This window comes from Balaenoptera ricei, chromosome 7 (assembly GCF_028023285.1).
Source record: "Balaenoptera ricei isolate mBalRic1 chromosome 7, mBalRic1.hap2, whole genome shotgun sequence".
Classification (NCBI taxonomy): domain Eukaryota; kingdom Metazoa; phylum Chordata; class Mammalia; order Artiodactyla; family Balaenopteridae; genus Balaenoptera; species Balaenoptera ricei.
The window spans coordinates 83,870,692-83,888,944 of record NC_082645.1 but is presented as its reverse complement, the minus strand read 5'-3'; the positions used below and the strand labels follow the sequence as shown (position 1 = coordinate 83,888,944).

General features: G+C 39.1%; 1 protein-coding gene across 1 annotated transcript in view; it reads right to left on the bottom strand.

The window, feature by feature from the left end:
* PLCL1 (phospholipase C like 1 (inactive)) overlaps positions 1 to 18,253 on the bottom strand; it is a 383,765-nt gene that overhangs the window by 359,330 nt on the left and 6,182 nt on the right. The window contains exon 2 of the mRNA XM_059928416.1: positions 2,471 to 2,544. The gene's annotated coding sequence lies outside the window, so the exon portion shown is untranslated. The remainder of the gene's footprint in view (positions 1 to 2,470; positions 2,545 to 18,253) is intronic.

The following is an 18,253-nucleotide window of genomic DNA, read 5'->3' as shown; positions in this document are numbered from 1 at the left end:
ATCATTTCCATTTCTGTGACATATTTTTCTCATTTATTTCTTTCCTGCAAGCTGTATAAACCTGGTTTTGCCTTTCTTAAGAGATTTAGAAATAATAGCATAAATGTGATAAATATGCATATTTTTTCATATAATTTTTTAATCTTCTTTTACCTGTCTTGCACATTTCTCTACTCCTCAAACCACTCAACCCTCTCACTCCTTGCAAGATAACTTAAATTAACAACCTAGTATGCATCTTTTCAGTTTTGGTTTGCATTCATGTATGTAGATATACACATATAAATAGAGTGTGTTTTTGTCATTGTTTGATTTACAAAAAAAGCAGGGGGAGACATTTTTATACATACTCTTTTGAGTATGTATAACAACACCTGGTAAGGATCCCACCACCTCATCCGCAATATCTACTAATTCATTCTTTTAAATTAATGCATAATAGTCCATGGTACGGATATATCATTGTTCATTCAGGCATTTCTCTATTTGAGGTATTCAATTTATATGTAATTTTTTACCACTACAAACAATGTTGTAATAATCATTTTTGTACACACATCTTTATGAATCAGTCATTTCATTTCCATCAGATAGATTCTCAGGAGTAGAATTTTGGGTCTAAAGGTATATGTATTTTTTATTTTATTAGATAATGCCAGATAGATTTTCCAAAGAGTAACAACACTTTATATTCCATCCCAATGAGTATTGTAGTTCTCATTAATTTCTGCCTCTTACATATAGGTATAAAATGATATTCCATTGTTATTTTAATTTGCACTTTCCAGATTACTAAGCACACTTCAAATGTTTCTTGCCCATTTAGACTTAATCTTCAGTAAACTGTCTATACATGTGCTTTGCCTAATTTTCCTTTGGATTAAATGCCTTTTTCTTCTCAGTTTGTGAGAGTTAGATGTCAAACACAGAGATGCCACACTCAGATTCTGCTTCAATAAAGGGCTCACTCTGCAGCTGCAAGGAGTATGGTTCACTGGCAGCCTTCAGCTGTCCAGTAACTTAGGGTCCACGTCAACTTTTGACCCATTGTCTTATTCTTCTTGAGGAAGCCCCTTGCCAATGAATGAGTGAGGCGTTGATAGCTGAGGACAAGCTCTTCTCTTCTCTGGGCAATCTCCAGCCAATGGGTCCTGGCCATTTCCACCGTGGCAAGACTCCTCCAACAGGCAATCACTGCTCCAGAGCTGCCCCTTGGGCTGGTTGAGATTTTGTCAGGTCTGCACCTAGGCTCCTCCTGCCCAATTCTGCTCCTCCCTTTTTCCTCTACTGTGTTACTTTCCAATAAACCTTTTGTACCTCTAACTCATCATGCCTCTCAGAGAACCCAACCAACATATTATAGATGTTAACAGTTATTACGTTATCTGCTTTTGTAACATTTTTTCCAGAACTGTTTATTGACTTTGTCTATGGTATTTTTGCATATACATTATGCTAATTTTCATATAATCAAATATGTCTCTTCTCAGCATTGGTTAGGAAACACTTTCCAACGCCTAGATTGTACATGTAATCTCCTACCTTTTTTGTAAGATTTTTATTGCTTTTCTTTAACATTTAAGTATTTGGTTTTTCTATAATTTATTTTTAAATTTAGTTTACATGTCTATATAAGTGTGTACAAAGTTAAGTAAATTTTTAAAAAATAAGATGGTGGTCTACTTTTTATTTTCTTCATGAACTAATCTATTCTTTTCTTACTGAACTGAATTATCCTTCTTGTCATATATTAAATTCTTACGTGTACTTCAGTCTACTTCTGAGTTTTCTGTTCTGATTCCCATCCAAGACATATTTATTTGATTATAGTGACTTTGTGGTATGTTCTTATACCCATGCTCACTCCATATTATAGCTAGAGGGACTTACCTAAAGAAAAAAACCCAACTCCCCACTATGAAGGTTTATTGGCTTCCCAGTGCCAGCTGAATAGGGTCCAGGCTCTTTGGCATATGTGGCATGGCTCCTATCTACATCCCTGGCTTCCTTTCTGACTACTCCATTTCTCTTCGTTCATACTTTAGGACTATCAGGCTACTTAAAGCCCACTGAATACCACATGCTGTTTCACGCTGTCACATTTTGGTTACACGAAAAGTCTTTCCCACCTCTCTTCACTGAACTAACCATTATTCTTTCTGCAAAATTCAGTTCAGACTTCATCTTTTCCAGGAAGCCTTTCCAAAACCCACAGCTTACACTTTACCCTCCATTAATATGTTGGTACCTACTATACTACATTGATACATTTCTTTAAGTGTGTCTGCCTTCTGCTTTAGGCTGTAAAATTCATTTCTTATTCATTTTTGTACATTTCGAACTTGACCCTATGATACAAAAAAAGCATTCAATACATTTTTCTTAAACTATTAAATTAGAGCAATGGTCCTCTGGCCATTCCCCTCTGAGGATGTGGGAAGAAAATATTAGGACTTATATTTATACTTACCTAAATTGAATAAGAAGTAAATCAAGTTTTGCCCATGTTAATATGCAGGTTCCACTGACACCATCACTTGATCCCTATGTGGGTGAAAGAGGTATTTTGAGGGATGATTGGGAGTTCCAGAACTTGGAGAATTTAACAGTGCCAACTCGTTACCTGATACATAAATCCAGTTAAATAAATTTTAAAATTATATTGTATAGTTTAAATTAAACTATCCCAAAATGTATGAATGGCTTAAAATATTCCTGGAAAACATCTTGAATTGAAGATAATTCTAGTGAACATTTCAAAACTAGCAGAACTGACCCTTCTCCTGTTCAATACAAGGACATAATTGCTTATATTAAGAGGAAAAAACAATGACCATATATCTGACAAGAAGTAAGCCAAAAAAATTTTTTTACTTTTTGACATGAAGATATACATTCACTTCTGAAAACAACCATGACCAGTGACAAAACATTTTAAAGAAATATTTGCTTCATCTTTTTAAAATTCTTTTGTGTATGTTTTATGATATGCATAAATACTAGTAAAGAAAAAAATACATATAATAGATAAATAAATAAATATGAATGATGGATATCCACAAAAACCAGTGAGAGAGTGAAAACAAAAGTGTGGAGACCCCTGCAGAAGAGTGAGGTCCTCAGGATCTATTCATGTTTTATTAGGTCAGGAAGATGGAGGAAGTATTCATCAAACGTGTTGAGGGTGAAAGGAAATCGTTTACCATGAATTAAGCCATGGGGAAAGGATGGGAAGGAACTTAATGGTAGAAAGAAGAATCACAAAAGGAAGCTTGAAGGAGAGTCTAGGAAAATAAACAGGAGCAAAGCAAAAACCTCATGAAGAGGAACTGGTCCATTTCATTAGGAATCAGCACAGCAGTCAAGGCATTCAAGCCATCAGAACAATTCAAATTTGTCAAGGTATTTCCCAAGGCATTCCCCTACACTAGATAGCCATTGCTTGAGTCCACTTTCTCAAAAGGAAAAAGGAACAAGCAAAAGGAAAATTTGCATTTTGAGTGCATAATCAAATAAGCTGTACCCAAACAAAACTAATAAATTCAGTGGGCCAAAGTAACAAGTATCACAAGAAAGCCTAAATTAAACTGAGACATTTGTGTGCCTATATTTGTTTTAAAAACAAAGTACTTGGAGATTGGTTCAAGATGGCGGAGTAGAAAGACGGACGCTCACCCCCTCTTGAGAGAGCACCAGAATCACAACTAACTGCTGAACAATCACTGACAGGAAGACACTGGAACTCGCCAAAAAATATACCCCACATCCAAAGACAAAGGAGAAGCTGCAAGGAGATGTAAGGAGGGGCGCAATCATAATAAAATTAAATCCCATAACCGCTGGGTGGGTGACTCACAAACTGGAGAACAATTATAACACAGAAGTCCACCCACAGCAGTGAAGGTTCTGAGCCCCATGTCAGGCTTCCCAATCTGGGAGGCTGGCAATGAGAAGAGGAATACCCAGAGAATCAGACTTTGAAGGCTAGTGGGATTTGATTGCAGGACTTCAACAGGACTGCGGGAAACAGAGACTCCACTCTGTGTGTGCCCTCCACTGCTTGTGTCAGGGCACACACAAAGTAGTATGCACGTCAGGACCCAGGGTGAAGGAGCAGCGACCCCACAGGAGACAGAACCAGACCTACCTGCTTGTGTTGGCAGGTCTCCTGCAGAGGCGGGGGGGTGGTGGCTGTGGCTCACCACAGAGACAAGGACACTGGCAGCAGAAGTTCGGGGAAGTACTCCTTGGCGTGAGCCCTCCCAGAGGCAGCCATTAGTCCCACCAAAGAGCCTGTGGGCTCCAATGCTGGGTCACCTCAGGCCAAACAACTGACAGGGAGGGAACTCAGTCCCACCTATCAGCAGACAAGTGGATTAAAGTTTTACTGAGCTCTGCCCACCAGAGCAACACCCCACTCTACCAACCACCAGTCCCTCCCATCAGGAAGCTTGCACAAGCCTCTTAGATACCCTCGTCCACCAGAGGGCAGACAGCAGAAGCAAGAAGAACTACAATCCTGCAGCCTGTGGAATGAAAACCACATTCACAGAAAGATAGACAAAATGAAAAGGCAGAGGACTATGTACCAGATGAGGGAACAAGATAAAACCCCAGAAAAAAAACTAAATGAAGTGGAGATAGGCAAACTTCTAGAAAAAGAATTCAGAATAATGATAGTGAAGATGATCCAGGACCTCAGAAAAAGAATGGAGGCGAAGATTGAGAAGATGCAAGAAATGTTTAAAAAAGGCCTAGAAGAACTGAAGACAAAACACCTAGAAGAATTAAAGAACAAACAAACAGAGATGAACAATATCATAACTGAAATGAAAAATACACTAGAAGGAATCAACAGCAGAATAACTGAGGCAGAAGAACGGATAAGTGGCCTGGAAGACAGAATGGTGGAATTCACTGCCACAGAACACAATAAAGAAAAAAGAATGAAAAGAAATGAACACAGCCAACAACATTGGGACAACATTAAATGCACCAATGTTCACACTATAGGGGTCCCAGAAGGAGAAGAGAGAGAGAAAGGACCAGAGAAAATATTTGAAGAAACTATAGTCAAAAATTTCCCTAACATGGGAAAAGAAATAGCCACCCAAGTCCAGGAAGCACAGAGAGTCCCAGGCAGGTTAAACCCAAGGAGAAACATGCCGAGACACACAGTAATCAAACTGAGAAAAATTAAAGGCAACCAAAAATTATTAAAAGCAACAAGGGAAAAACAACAAATAACATACAAGGGAACTCCCATTAGCTTAACAGCTGATTTCTCAGCAGAAACCTTACAAGCCAGAAGGGAGTGGCATGATATATTTAAAGTGATGAAAGGGAAGAACCTACAACCAAGATTACTCTACCCAGCAAGGATCTAATTCAGATTCGACAGAGAAATCAAAAGCTTTACAGACAAGCAAAAGCTTAGAGAATTCAGCACCACCAAACCAGCTCTACAACAAATGCTAAAGGAACTTCTCTAAGTGGGAAACACAAGAGAAGAAAAGGACCTACAAAAACAAACCCAAAACAATTAAGAAAATGGTAATAGGAATATACATATCAGTAATTACCTTAAATGTGAATGGATGAAATGCTCCAATCAATAGACACAGGTTCGCTGAATGGATACAAAAACAAGACCCATATATATGCTGTCTACAAGAGACCCACTTCAGACCTAGGGACACATACAGACTGAAAGTGAGGGGATGGAAAAAGATATTCCATGCAAATGGAAATCAAAAGAAAGCTGGAGTAGCAATATTCATATCAGATAAAATAGACTTTAAAATAAAGCACGTTACAAGACACAAGGAAGGACACTACATAATGATCAAGGGATCAATCCAAGAAGACGATATAACAATTATAAATATATATGCACCCAACATAGGAGCACCTCAATACATAAGGCAAATGCTAACAGCTATAAAAGAGGAAATCAAAAGTAACACAATAATAGTGGGGAACTTTAACACCTCACTTACACCAATGGACAGATCATCCAGACAGAAAATTAATAAGGAAACACAAGCTTTAAGTGATACAACAGACCAGATAGATTTAATTGATATTTATAGGACATTCATCCAAAAATAGCAGACTACACTTTCTTCTCAAGTGCACACGGAACATTCTCCAAGATAGATCACATCTTGGGTCACAAATCAAGCATCGGTAAATTTAAGAAAATTGAAATCATATCAAGCATCTTTTCCAACCAAAATGCTATGAAGTTAGAAACAAATTACAGGGAAAACAACATAAAAAACACAAACACATGGAGGCTAAACAATATGTTACTAAATAACCAAGAGATCACTGAAGAATTCAAAGAGGAAATCAAAAAATACTGAGAGACAAATGACAATGAAAAACGACGATCCAAAACGTACGGGATGCAGCAAAAGCAGTTCTAAGAGGGAAGTCTATAGCAATACAATCCTACCTCAAGAAACAAGAAAAATCTCAAATAAACAGTCTAACCTTACACCTAAAGGAACTAGAGAAAAAAGAACAAACAAAACACAAAGTTAGTAGAAAGAAAGAAATCATAAAGATCAGAGCAGAAATAAATGAAATACAAACAAAGAAAACAATAGCAAATATCAGTAAAACTAAAAGCTGGTTCTGTGAGAAGATAAACAAAATTGATAAACCTTTAGCCAGACTCATCAGGAAAAAGACAGAGAGGGCTCAAATCAATAAAATTACAAATGAAAAAGGAGAAGTAACAACTGACACTACAGAAATACAAAGCATCATTAGAGACTATTACAAGCAACTCTCTGCCAATAAAATGGACAACCTGGGAGAAATGGACAAATTCTTAGAAAGGTATAACCTTCCACAACTGAACCAGGAAGAAATAGAAAATATGAACAGACCAATCACAAGTAATGAAATTGAAACTGTGACTAAAAATCTTCTAACAGGGACTTCCTTGGTGGCGCAGTGGTTAAGAATCTACCTGCCAATGCAGGGACACAGGTTCAAGCCCTGGTCCGGGAAGATCCCACATGCCACGGAGCAACTAAGCCCATGCACCACAACTACTGAGCCTGTGCTCTAGAACCCACAAGCCACAACTACTGAGCCCACGTGCCACAACTACTGAGGCCCACACATCTAGAGCCCATGCTCCACAAAAAGAGAAGCCACCACAATGAGAAGCCCACACACCACAACGAAGAGTAGACTCCGTGCGCTGCAACTAGAGAAAGCCCACGTCCAGCAACGAAGACCCAATGCAGCCAAAAATAAATAAATAAAATAAATAAATTTATTTTTTAAAAAATCTTCCAACAAAGAAGTCCAGGACCAGATGGCTTCACAGGTGAATTCTATCAAACATTTAGAGAAGAGCTAACACCCATTCATCTCAAACTCTTCCAAAAAATTGCAGAGGAAGGAAGACTCCCAAACTCATTCTATGAGACCACCATCACCCTGATACCACAACCAGACAAAGATACTATAAAAAAATAAAATTACAGACTAATATCACTGATGAACATAGATGCAAAAATCCTCAAGAAAAACCTAGCAAACAGAATCCAACAACACATTAAAAGGATCATACACTGTGATGAAGTAGGATTTATCCCAGGGACGCAAGGATTCTTCAATATACACAAATCAATCAATGTGATACACCATATTAAAAAATTAAGAAATAAAAACCATATGATCCTCTCAATACATGCAGAAAAAGTTTTTGACAAAATTCAACACCCATTTATGATAAAAAACTCTCCAGAAAGTGGGCATAGAGGGAAACTACCTCAACATAATAAAGGCTATAGACAACAAACCCACAGCAAACAGCATTCTCGATGGTGAAAAACTGAAAGCATTTCCTCTAAGATGAGGAACAAGACAAGGCTGTCCACTCTCGCCACTATTATTCAACATAGTTTTGGAAGTCCCAGCCACAGCAATCAGAGAAGAAAAAGAAATAAAAGGAATACAAATTGGAAAATAAGAAGTAAAACTGTCACTCTTTGCAGATAACATGATACTATACATAGATAATCCTAAAGATGCTATCAGAAAACTACTAGAGCTAATCAATGAATTTGGTAAAGTTGCAGGATACAAAATTAATGCACAGAAATCTCTTGCATTCCTATACACTAACAAGAAAAGATCAGAAAGAGAATTTAAGGAAACAATCCCAATTTCAACAAAAAGAATAAAATACCTAGGAATAAACCTACCTAATGAGGTAAAAGACCTGTACTCAGAAAACTATAAGACACTGATAAAAGAAATCAAAGATGACACAAACAGATGGAGAGATATACCATGTTCTTGGATTGGAAGAATCAATATTGTGAAAATGACTATACTACCCAAGGCAATCTACAGATTCAATGCAATCCCTATCAAATTACCAATGGCAATTTTTACAGAAGTAGAACAAAAACTCTTAAAATCTGTATGGAGACACAAAAGACCCCGAATAGCCAAAGCAATCTTGAGGGAAAAGAAAAACAGATCCGGAGGAATCAGACTCCCTGACTTAGACTATACTACAAAGCTACAGTAATCAAGACAATATGGTACTGGCACAAAAACAGAAATATAGATCAATGGAACAGGATAGAAAGCCCATAGATAAACCCACACACCTATGGTCAACTAATCTATGACAAAGGAGGCAAGGATATACAGTGGAGAAAAGACAGTCTCTTCAATAAGCAGTGTTGGGAAAACAGGACAGCTACATGTAAAAGAATGAAATTAGAACACTCCCTAACACCATACATAAAAATAAACTCAAAATGGATTAGAGACCTAAATCTAAGACCGGACACTATAAAACTCTTAGAGTAAAACATAGGAAGAACACTCTTTGACATAAATCACAGCAAGATCTTTTTTGACCCACCTCCTAGAGTAATGGAAATAAAAACAAAAATAAACAAATGAGACCTAATGAAACTTAAAAGCTTTTGCACAGCAAAGGAAACTACAAACAAGATGAAAAGACAACCCTCAGAATGGGAGAAAATATTTGCAAATGAAGCAACAGACAAAGGATTAATCTCCAAAATATATAAACAGCTCATGCAGCTCAATATTTTTAAAAAACCCAATCAAAAAATGGGCAGAAGACCTAAATAGACATTTCTCCAAAGAATACATACAAATGGCCAAGAGGCACATGAAAAGCTGCTCAACATCACTAATTATTAGAGAAATCGAAATCAAAACTACAATGAGGTATCACCTCACACCAGTTAGAATGGGCATCATCAGAAAATCTACAAACAACAAACGTTGGAAAGGGTGTGGAGAAAAGGGTACCCTCTTGCACTGCTGGTGGGAATGTAAATTGATACAGCCACTATGGAGAACAGTATGAAGGTTCCTTAAAAAATTAAAAATAGAATTACCATATGACCCAGCAATCCCACTACTGGGCATATACCTGGAGAAAACCATAATTCAAAAAGACACATGCACCCCAAGGTTCATTTCAGCACTATTTACAATAGCCAGGTCATGGAAGCAATCTAAATGCCCATCGACAGATGAATGGATAAAGAAGATGTGGTACATATATACAATGGAATATTACTCAGCCATAAAAAGGAACAAAACTGGGTCATTTGTAGAGAACTGGATGGACCTAGAGACTGTCATACAGAGTGAAGTAAGTCCGAATGAGAAAAACAAATATCGTATATTAATGCATATATGTGGAATCTAGAAAAATGGTACAGATGAAACGGTTTGCAAGGCAGAAATTGAGACACAGATGTAGAGAACAAATGTATGGACACCAAGGGGGGAAAGCAGGGGTGGGGGGGGTGCCGGGATGAATTGGGAGATTGGGATTGACATGTAGACACTAATATGTATAAAATGATAACTGATAAGAACCTACTGTATAAAAAATAAAATTAAATTTAAAAAAAAAAGAAAAAATAAACAAAGTCCTTAAGTTACTCATATTTTTACTACTGTGGGGAAATAGAGCTCAGCAGAACAACAAAACATCAACAGTCAATCAATCATTGAGCTCCTACTGAATGTAGGTTTTGTGCTAAGACTTTTATGTGCATTATCTCAATTAATCTATAGCCTGAAGTAGTAAATGCTATCATCCTTATTTGGGCGATGGAAAACAGAGGTTATATAACTCTCTCCAGGGCACACAGCAGAGTCAGAATCCAAAGCCTCACCACCACCACCACTGGATCACTATATTATAACACTACCCCCTCAAAACTTGACATCTCCCAAGCTTATCATCAGATGATAGTCAATGAAGCTACTCCAGATGCTTAAACGATGGCTTTGAATTTTGGTTGCCTCTAAAAATTTTCAGTGCTTCAAGGAGACCCAGCCTTAAACACATCTACATATATTGTGAAAGGGCAAATACAAATTAAAAATAAGAGGCTTAATTCTCCCTACTGAAAATAAGGGAAGAGACTTCTCCCCTTCTCCTTTTTCTTTCAGACTTTCTATCTCTGTGCTTTTCAAATGTATGTAAATCTGTATAGTGGCTAAATAAGCCTCTTGCCAGTCTCACAACTCAGAAATGTTTCCTCAAGAACCATCTTTTTTTAGTGCAACTTTTGGAAATTCAAATTTCAAGAGTTATAGCTCCCTTATCTCTCAGTTTCAGTAAGAAGGTAAGAGCCTAACTTAGGTGGTTGCCTGGCTCTAATTTGCAAAACTACTTCCTGTTACAAAGATATGAGAAGTTTGTTTTTCCTCTGGATAAAGCCAATAAGATGGTCACCCCAATTACCAGGTAAATTTGGGTTGGACTATGTGTGATGTAATGGGTTGTATCTGCTTGGCTATATAAGGGGGTGGGGGTAAGATTCTTATCTGTCTTTACAGTCTCTTAAGGGTGGAGTGCCTGTCATGGGTACCACAGGTCTCATGCTTATTCAATAATGAAACTGTTTTCTGTCTCTATCACTTTTGTGGAGAGGTTTTCTGGGTGCAAGAAGTTTTTGTTTTTTAATTATGTTTCCCCAGTGATAACCAATATGGATATTTTCTTGAGCATGGAACCAACAGAGGACAAACTCATGGAAAGATATTTTCAAGCCTACAGTCTTTAAATACAATGTGCAACCTGGATTTTCAGACAATCTTAGGTTACTGGATCTATGCTACTTGTATTCACTGCAATCTCTGAGGTGCCCTCTCTAAGAAAAAAGTTTGAATTTTTCCTGGAATTATTGTTTCTATCATGTGTTCCTTCAACCAAAAGCAAGCAGTGGTAACCTGCTTAATCCCATTGTGGAGAAAAAGTCACTCAATAGTTATGAAGTTACTTTAGTATATGCTGTGGTGTGCCCAAATCCACTTCAGTACTGAGCCCTTGTTCCACCAGATGTTGGGAGTGTGGGTTGTTCTCAGCTGAGCCCCTTTCCAGAAGTTGCCATAAGCTGAAGAGAGCCATCATGTCCAAAGTCAGGTCTACTCCCTGAGAGAAGGCTGAATTCAGAGAGTATAGACTGTAGAGTAGGGGGGTGAGGGGGAATCCTGGTCACTAGGGACAACTTTGAAAGTCATCCTAGGATTGCTGAGGACTCTATTGCAACATCACAATTCAACTTCTTCTGCCCAGTTCTGTTTCCCTCACTCTTCTCAGGTGCTGTTCCCAAGCACAGGTCTGCAAAAAACTCCTGCCTGCAAATCTCAGAGTCTGTTTCCTGAGGAACTCAACTTGAAACACTCACCCAGATGAAAATTTTTCCAAATGTCAAGCAGTTACTTATTTCTGAGAATGTGATAGTAAAACATGATGAACATAAACCAGTGTTTCCTGATACCATCTTATAATGTGCAGAAGCTATATTTAGGCAAGGCTGCAACTGACCCATTCAGCACCCTTTTATGAATTAGAAAAAAGCTCTCCCATTGAATGGATGGGGCCCTGTGGCTACAAGGTGATGTGAGTGGAGCAGCAAGGACTGGATTTCAGCCTACTCACTCCTTTGGCCAGACACCCTTACGCACTGAATAATCTACACAACAGTACATGGTGGCCTGCCTTAGGTACAAAAGATCAGTGTGCACCAAGGCAACAACTGCATGCTACTCAAACAATGTAGTTGCTGGAGGAGAGCAGACCAGTGACAATTCAATTCAATAAATGTTTATACACAGATGTTTGAAATGTCAAGGAGAGAAGAACACTAGGGACATGACATGACGTATTGCCAAGATGCCTAAGGGTGTAAGAAAAATGCATTAAGAGGTGTCATGATTGTAGCTGTGAAAATATCGCATGCATTTGAAGGAAACCAGAATATGTCACCCCAAAATATGTCTCTTTGACATACTAATTATTTTAATTTGAAAGCAATTAAGAAGCAGTAAATGCAGAAAAAGCCCCCCTTTTTCTTCCTAAAGAAAGAAAACAAATTCTATCAGCCTAGAAGAATCTGCAAACAAATCTTTTTAAACTAACCCTTATCTTACTAGTTACTTCTTCACCATTTACTATCTCTAGCCCAAACCCTTTCGTCTTGTCAATTCCTTACAAATTTATTGTTTCTTTGTGTAAAAGGTATAAAAGCTTCCTGTTCTGGTCACTTCTCCAGGTCTTCATTCTCTTGTGAAGTCTCCCATGTACATGTGAAAATTCAATAAAATGTGTATGCTTTTCTCCTGTTAATCTGTCTTTGTCAGTTTAATTTTCAGACCCAGCCAAGGACCCTAAGAAGGTCAAGGAAAACTTTTTCCTCCCTTACAGTTCAAATCCAAGAATGAGATAAGAATGGGAAGAGAATAAAAACCAGCAAACTTAGTGGTCAGGAGGTGAGGCAAACACTGTAGGACTGAGTCTAGAAGGGAATAATATGTTCTGGGTAATCATTCTTGCCCTGAAGTCTTGCTGTGGGTCTTATTTTTGTACACAGTAGTATTATTTGCTCTTAAGGAAATATCTGAGAATGTTCAAAGGATTATACAGGTGAGATGTTCCAAACATCAGGTCTTTCCCTAAAAAGCAACTGAAAACATGTGTATAATTATCAAACCATACTTGTGTGAATGAATCAAGAAAAAAGTTCTCTACGGACTTGAGGACACGGGGGGGAAGGGGAAGCTAGGATGAAGTGAGAGAGTGACATGGACATATATACACTACCAAATGTAAAATGGATGGCTAGTGGGAAGCTGCTGCATAGCACAGGGAGATCAGCTCGATGCTTTGTGACCACTTAGAGGGGTGGGATAGGGAGGATAGAAGGGAGGCTCAAGAGGGAGGGGATATGGGGATATATTATGTATACTTATAGCTGATTCACTTTGTTGTACAACAGAAACTAACACAACATTGTAAAGCAATTATACTCCAATAAAGATATAAAAAAAAAAAAGAAAAGAAAAAGGTTCTCTGGTAATGATTGACTGTTCTTCACTCTCAGTCCAGAAGGAAGAGTAAAACAGTTAGGTGGAGGGTGCAGTGAGGGTTGTCTATTAATTTAATCTATTATTCTATAAATATTTATGAGCTCCTACCTTATGCTGCACAACAGGTTCTACATTGTATATTCTTGTGTCTAAGTAGTTGCTCAAAGTAAACAGCATAATCAAATAAACCCATTAATTTTTATAAGGAATTTTCCAATAAATCAGAAATTGCTCTAGAAATTGCTCTAAACTATCTCTATAACATTCTCTCTACATGGAAGTACTGTGTTCCCTGTAGAAGAAAAGGAAATCTTACCTCTTTGCTTCCTTAAGGCAGATTGTTTTTCAATCCTGTCCCTCACCTCTCCTATTTCAAATATCCAACCAGCACAGAGAAAAGGAAAGCACCTAATAATCCTCCAAAATACAACAATAGGCTAATAGACCTTAGAACAAGAAATAAATAAAATGGAAGCAGAGGCATCTTTTAAACATGTCTTTTCATGTTGTTTTATCTACCAAGTTAAATCACTCCCTGGTCTGGAGTATCTCTGCACCTGGCAACTCTTCTATGCTTCCACTTAGCACACTGAGTGTATAAACTTTCTATTTACTTAGCTCCTTTTCCCACTAGACCACAGGCTACAGAAGAGCGAGAACCAGGTCTTAATCATTGCCATATGACCTGCCTTAAAGGCTGGTCCACAGGAGGTAAGTAAACGATTATCTAGGTCTATAAGCTAGAGAAGCATCCAAAGGGTTATCAAGAAGAGGACTGCTGAAAATAGATATTAGGCATTAGAATCTGAAGCTAGCAAACTTAAGAGGCAGGAACAGGAGAACTGCCAGTAAGGGAAGGCAAACAAGAAAGAGGGCAAGCTTGGGTAAATCTCTTAACAGACTGTGTGAAGGAAAATGATGAGGGACACTAGGACACTAGCACAAAATATAAGAAAATGGGATATTCCCATTTTAAATCGCATCAAAGAGAAATAAAATACCTAGGAATAAACCTAACCAAGGAGGGTAAAGACATACACTGAGAACTATAAAACACTGATAAAGGAAATCAAAGGTGATTCAAGAAAATGGAAAGAAATCTGATGCCCTTGGATTAGAAGAATTAATACAGTTAAAATGGCCACACTACCCAAAGCAATCTACAGATTTAATGTAATCCCTATCAAATTACCCATAACATTTTTCACAGAACTAGAACAAATAATCCTAAAATTTATATGGAACCACAAAAGACCCAAAATTGACCAAGCAAACCTAAGGAAAAAGAACAAAGCTGGAGGCATAAGCCTCCCAGACTTCAGACAATACTACAGAACTACAGTAATCAAAACAGCGAGGTATTGGCACAAAAACAGACATATAAACAGAACAGAATAGAAAGCCCAGAAGTAAACCCACACAACTACAGTCAATTAATCTTTGACAAAGAGCACAAGAATATGCAATGGAGAAAAGACAGTCTCTTCAGCAAGTGGTGTTGGGAAAACTGGACAGCCTCATGTAAATCAATGAAGTTAAGACACTCCCAAACAACATACACAAAAATAAGCTCAAAATGGCTTAAAGACTTAAGACGTGACACCATAAAACTCCTAGAAGAGAACATAGGCAAAACATTCTCTGACATAAATAGTAGCAATGTTTTCTTAGATCAGCCTCCCAAGGCAATAGAAATAAAAGCAAAAATAAACAAACGGGAACTAATCAAACTTATAAGCTTTTGCAGAGCAAAGGAAGCCATAAACAAAATGAAAAAACAGCCTACAGAATGGGAGAAAATATTTGCAAACGATGCAACTGACAGGGGCTTAATTTCCAAAATACACAAACAACTCATACAACTCAATAATGAAACAAACAAAAATCAAAAAATGGGCAAAATACCTAAATAGACATTTTTCCAAAGAAGACATTCATGCGGCAAACAGAGAAATGCAAATCAAAACTACATTGAGGTATCACCTGACACTGGTCAGAATGGCCATCATTAAAGTCTACAACTAATAAATGCTGGAGAAAGGGTGCGGAGAAAAAGGAACTCTCCTACACTGTTGATGGGAATGTAAATTGGTGCAGCCACTATGGAAAACAGTATAGAGGTTTCTCAAAAAACTAAAAATAGAATTGCCATATGATCCAGCAATCCCACTCTTGGGCATATATCTGGAAAAGACAAACAGCTCTAATTCAAAAAGATACACGCACCCCAATGTACACAGTGGCAATATTTACAATAGCCAAAACATGGAAACACTCTGATATATATATAAATGGACTATATATATATTCCATTTATATATATAAACGGAATATTACTCAGCCATTAAAAAAAGAATAAAATAATGGAAGAGGAGACCTTCAAGATGGCGGAAGAATAAGACGTGGAGATCACCTTCCTCCCCACAAATACATCAGAAATACATCTACATGTGGAACAATTCAGAACACCTACTGAACACTGGCAGAAGACCTCAGACCTCTCAAAAGGCAAGAAACTCCCCATGTACCTGGGTAGGGCAAAAAAAAAAAAGAAAAAACAGAGGCAAAAGAATAGGGACAGGACCTGCACCAGTGGGAGGGAGCTGTGAAGGAGGAAAGGTTTCCACACACTAGGAAGCCCCTTCGCGGGCGGACACTGCGGGTGGCGGAGGGGGGAAGCTTCGGAGCCACGGAGGAGAGCACAGCCACAGGGGTGCAGAGGGCAAAGCGGAGAGATTCCCACACAGAGGAGCGGTGCCGAGCAGCACTCACCAGCCCGAGAGGCTTGTCTGCTCACCCGCCGGGGCGGGCGGGGACTGGGAGCTGAGGCTCGGGCTTCGATCGGATCCCAGGGAGAGGACTGGGGTTGGCGGCGTGAACACAGCCTGAAGGGGTTAGTGCACCACAGCTAGCCGGGATGGAGTCCGGGAAAAAGTCTGCAGCTGCCCAAGAGGCAAGAGACTTTTTCTTGCCTCTTTGTTTCGGGGTGCATGAAGAGAGGGGATTCAGACCACCGCCTAAACGAGCTCCAGAGACGGGCGCGAGCCGCGGCTATCAGCGCGGACACCAGAGATAGGCATGAGACGCTAAGGCTGCTGCTGCAGCCACCAAGAATCCTGTGTGCGAGCACAGGTCACTCTCCACACCGCCCCTCCCGGGAGCCGGTGCAGCCCGCCACTGCCAGGCTCCCGTGATCCGGGGACAACTTCCCCGGGAGAACGCACGGCGCGCCTCAGGCTACTGCAACGTCATGCCGGCCTCTGCCGCCGCAGGCTCGCCCCACATTCCATACCCCTTCCTCCCCCGGCCTGAGTGAGCCAGAGCCCCCAAAGCAGCTGCTCCTTTAACCCCGTCCTGTGTGAGCGAAGAACAGATGCCCTCAGGCGACCTACACGCAGAGACAGGGCCAAATCCAAAGCTAAATCCCAGGAGCTGTGGGAACAAAGAAGAGACAGGGAAATCTCTCCCAGTAGCCTCAGGAGCAGTGGATTAAATCTCCACAATCAGTTTGATGTACCCTGCATCTGTGGAATACCTGAATAGACAAGGTATCATCCCAAATTGAAGCGGTGGACTTTGGAAGAAACGATATATATATTTTCTTCCTTTTTCTCTTTTTGTGAGTGTGTCTGTGTATGCTTCTGTGTGTAATTTTGTCTGTATAGCTTTGCTTTTACCATTTGTCCTAGGGTTCTGTCTGCCCTTTTTTTTTTTTTTTTAGTATAGTTTTTAGCACTTCTTATCATTGGTAGATTTGTTTTTTGGTTTGGTTTCTCTCTTCTTTCTCTCTTTCTTTTTTCTTAAATTACATTTCAATTTTTTTATTTTTAATAATTATTTTTAATTTTAATAAATTTATTCTTTCTCTCTCTCTCTTTTTCTTTCCTTCTTTCTCCCTTTTATTCTGAGCCGTGTGGATGACAGGATGTTGGTGTTCCCGCTGGGTGTCATGCCTCTGCCTCTAAGGCAGGAGAGCCAAGTTCAGGACATTCATCCACCAGAGACCTCCCAGCTCCACGTAATATCAAACAGCAAAAGCTCTCCCAGAGATCTCCATCTCAATGCTAAGACCCAGCTACACTCAACGACCAGCAAGCTACAGTGCTGGACACCCTATGCCAAACAACTAGCAAAACAGGAACACAACCGCACCCACTAGCAGAAAGGCTGCCTAAAATCATAATAAGGTCACAGACACCCCAAAACACACCACCTGATGCAGACCTGCCCACCAGAAAGACAAGATCCAGCCTCATCCACCAGAACACAGGCACAAGTCCCCACCAACAGGAAGCTTACAAAACCCACTGAACCAACCTTAGCCACTGGGGGCAGACACCAAAAACAATGGGAACTACGAACCTGCAGCCTGCAAAAAGGAGACCCCAAACACAGTAAGTTAAGCAAAATGAGAAGACACAGAAACACACACCAGATGAAGGAGCAAGGTAAAAACCCACCAGACCACACAAATGAAGAGGAAATAGGCAGTCTACCTGAAAAAGAATTCAGAGTAATGATAGTAAAGATGACCCAAAATCTTGAAAATAGAATGGAGAAAATACAAGAAATGTTTAACAAGGACCTAGAAGAACTAAAGAGCAAACAAACAATGATGAACAAGACAATAAATGAAATTAAAAATTCTCTATAAGGAATCAATAGTAGAATAACCGAGGCAGAAGAACGGATAAGTGACTTGGAAGATAAAATAGTGGAAATAACTACTGCAGAGCAGAATAAAGAAAAAAGAATGAAAAGAATTGAGAACAGTCTCAGAGACCTGTGGGACAACATTAAATGCACCAACATTCAAATTATATGGGTCCCAGAAGAAGAAGAGAAA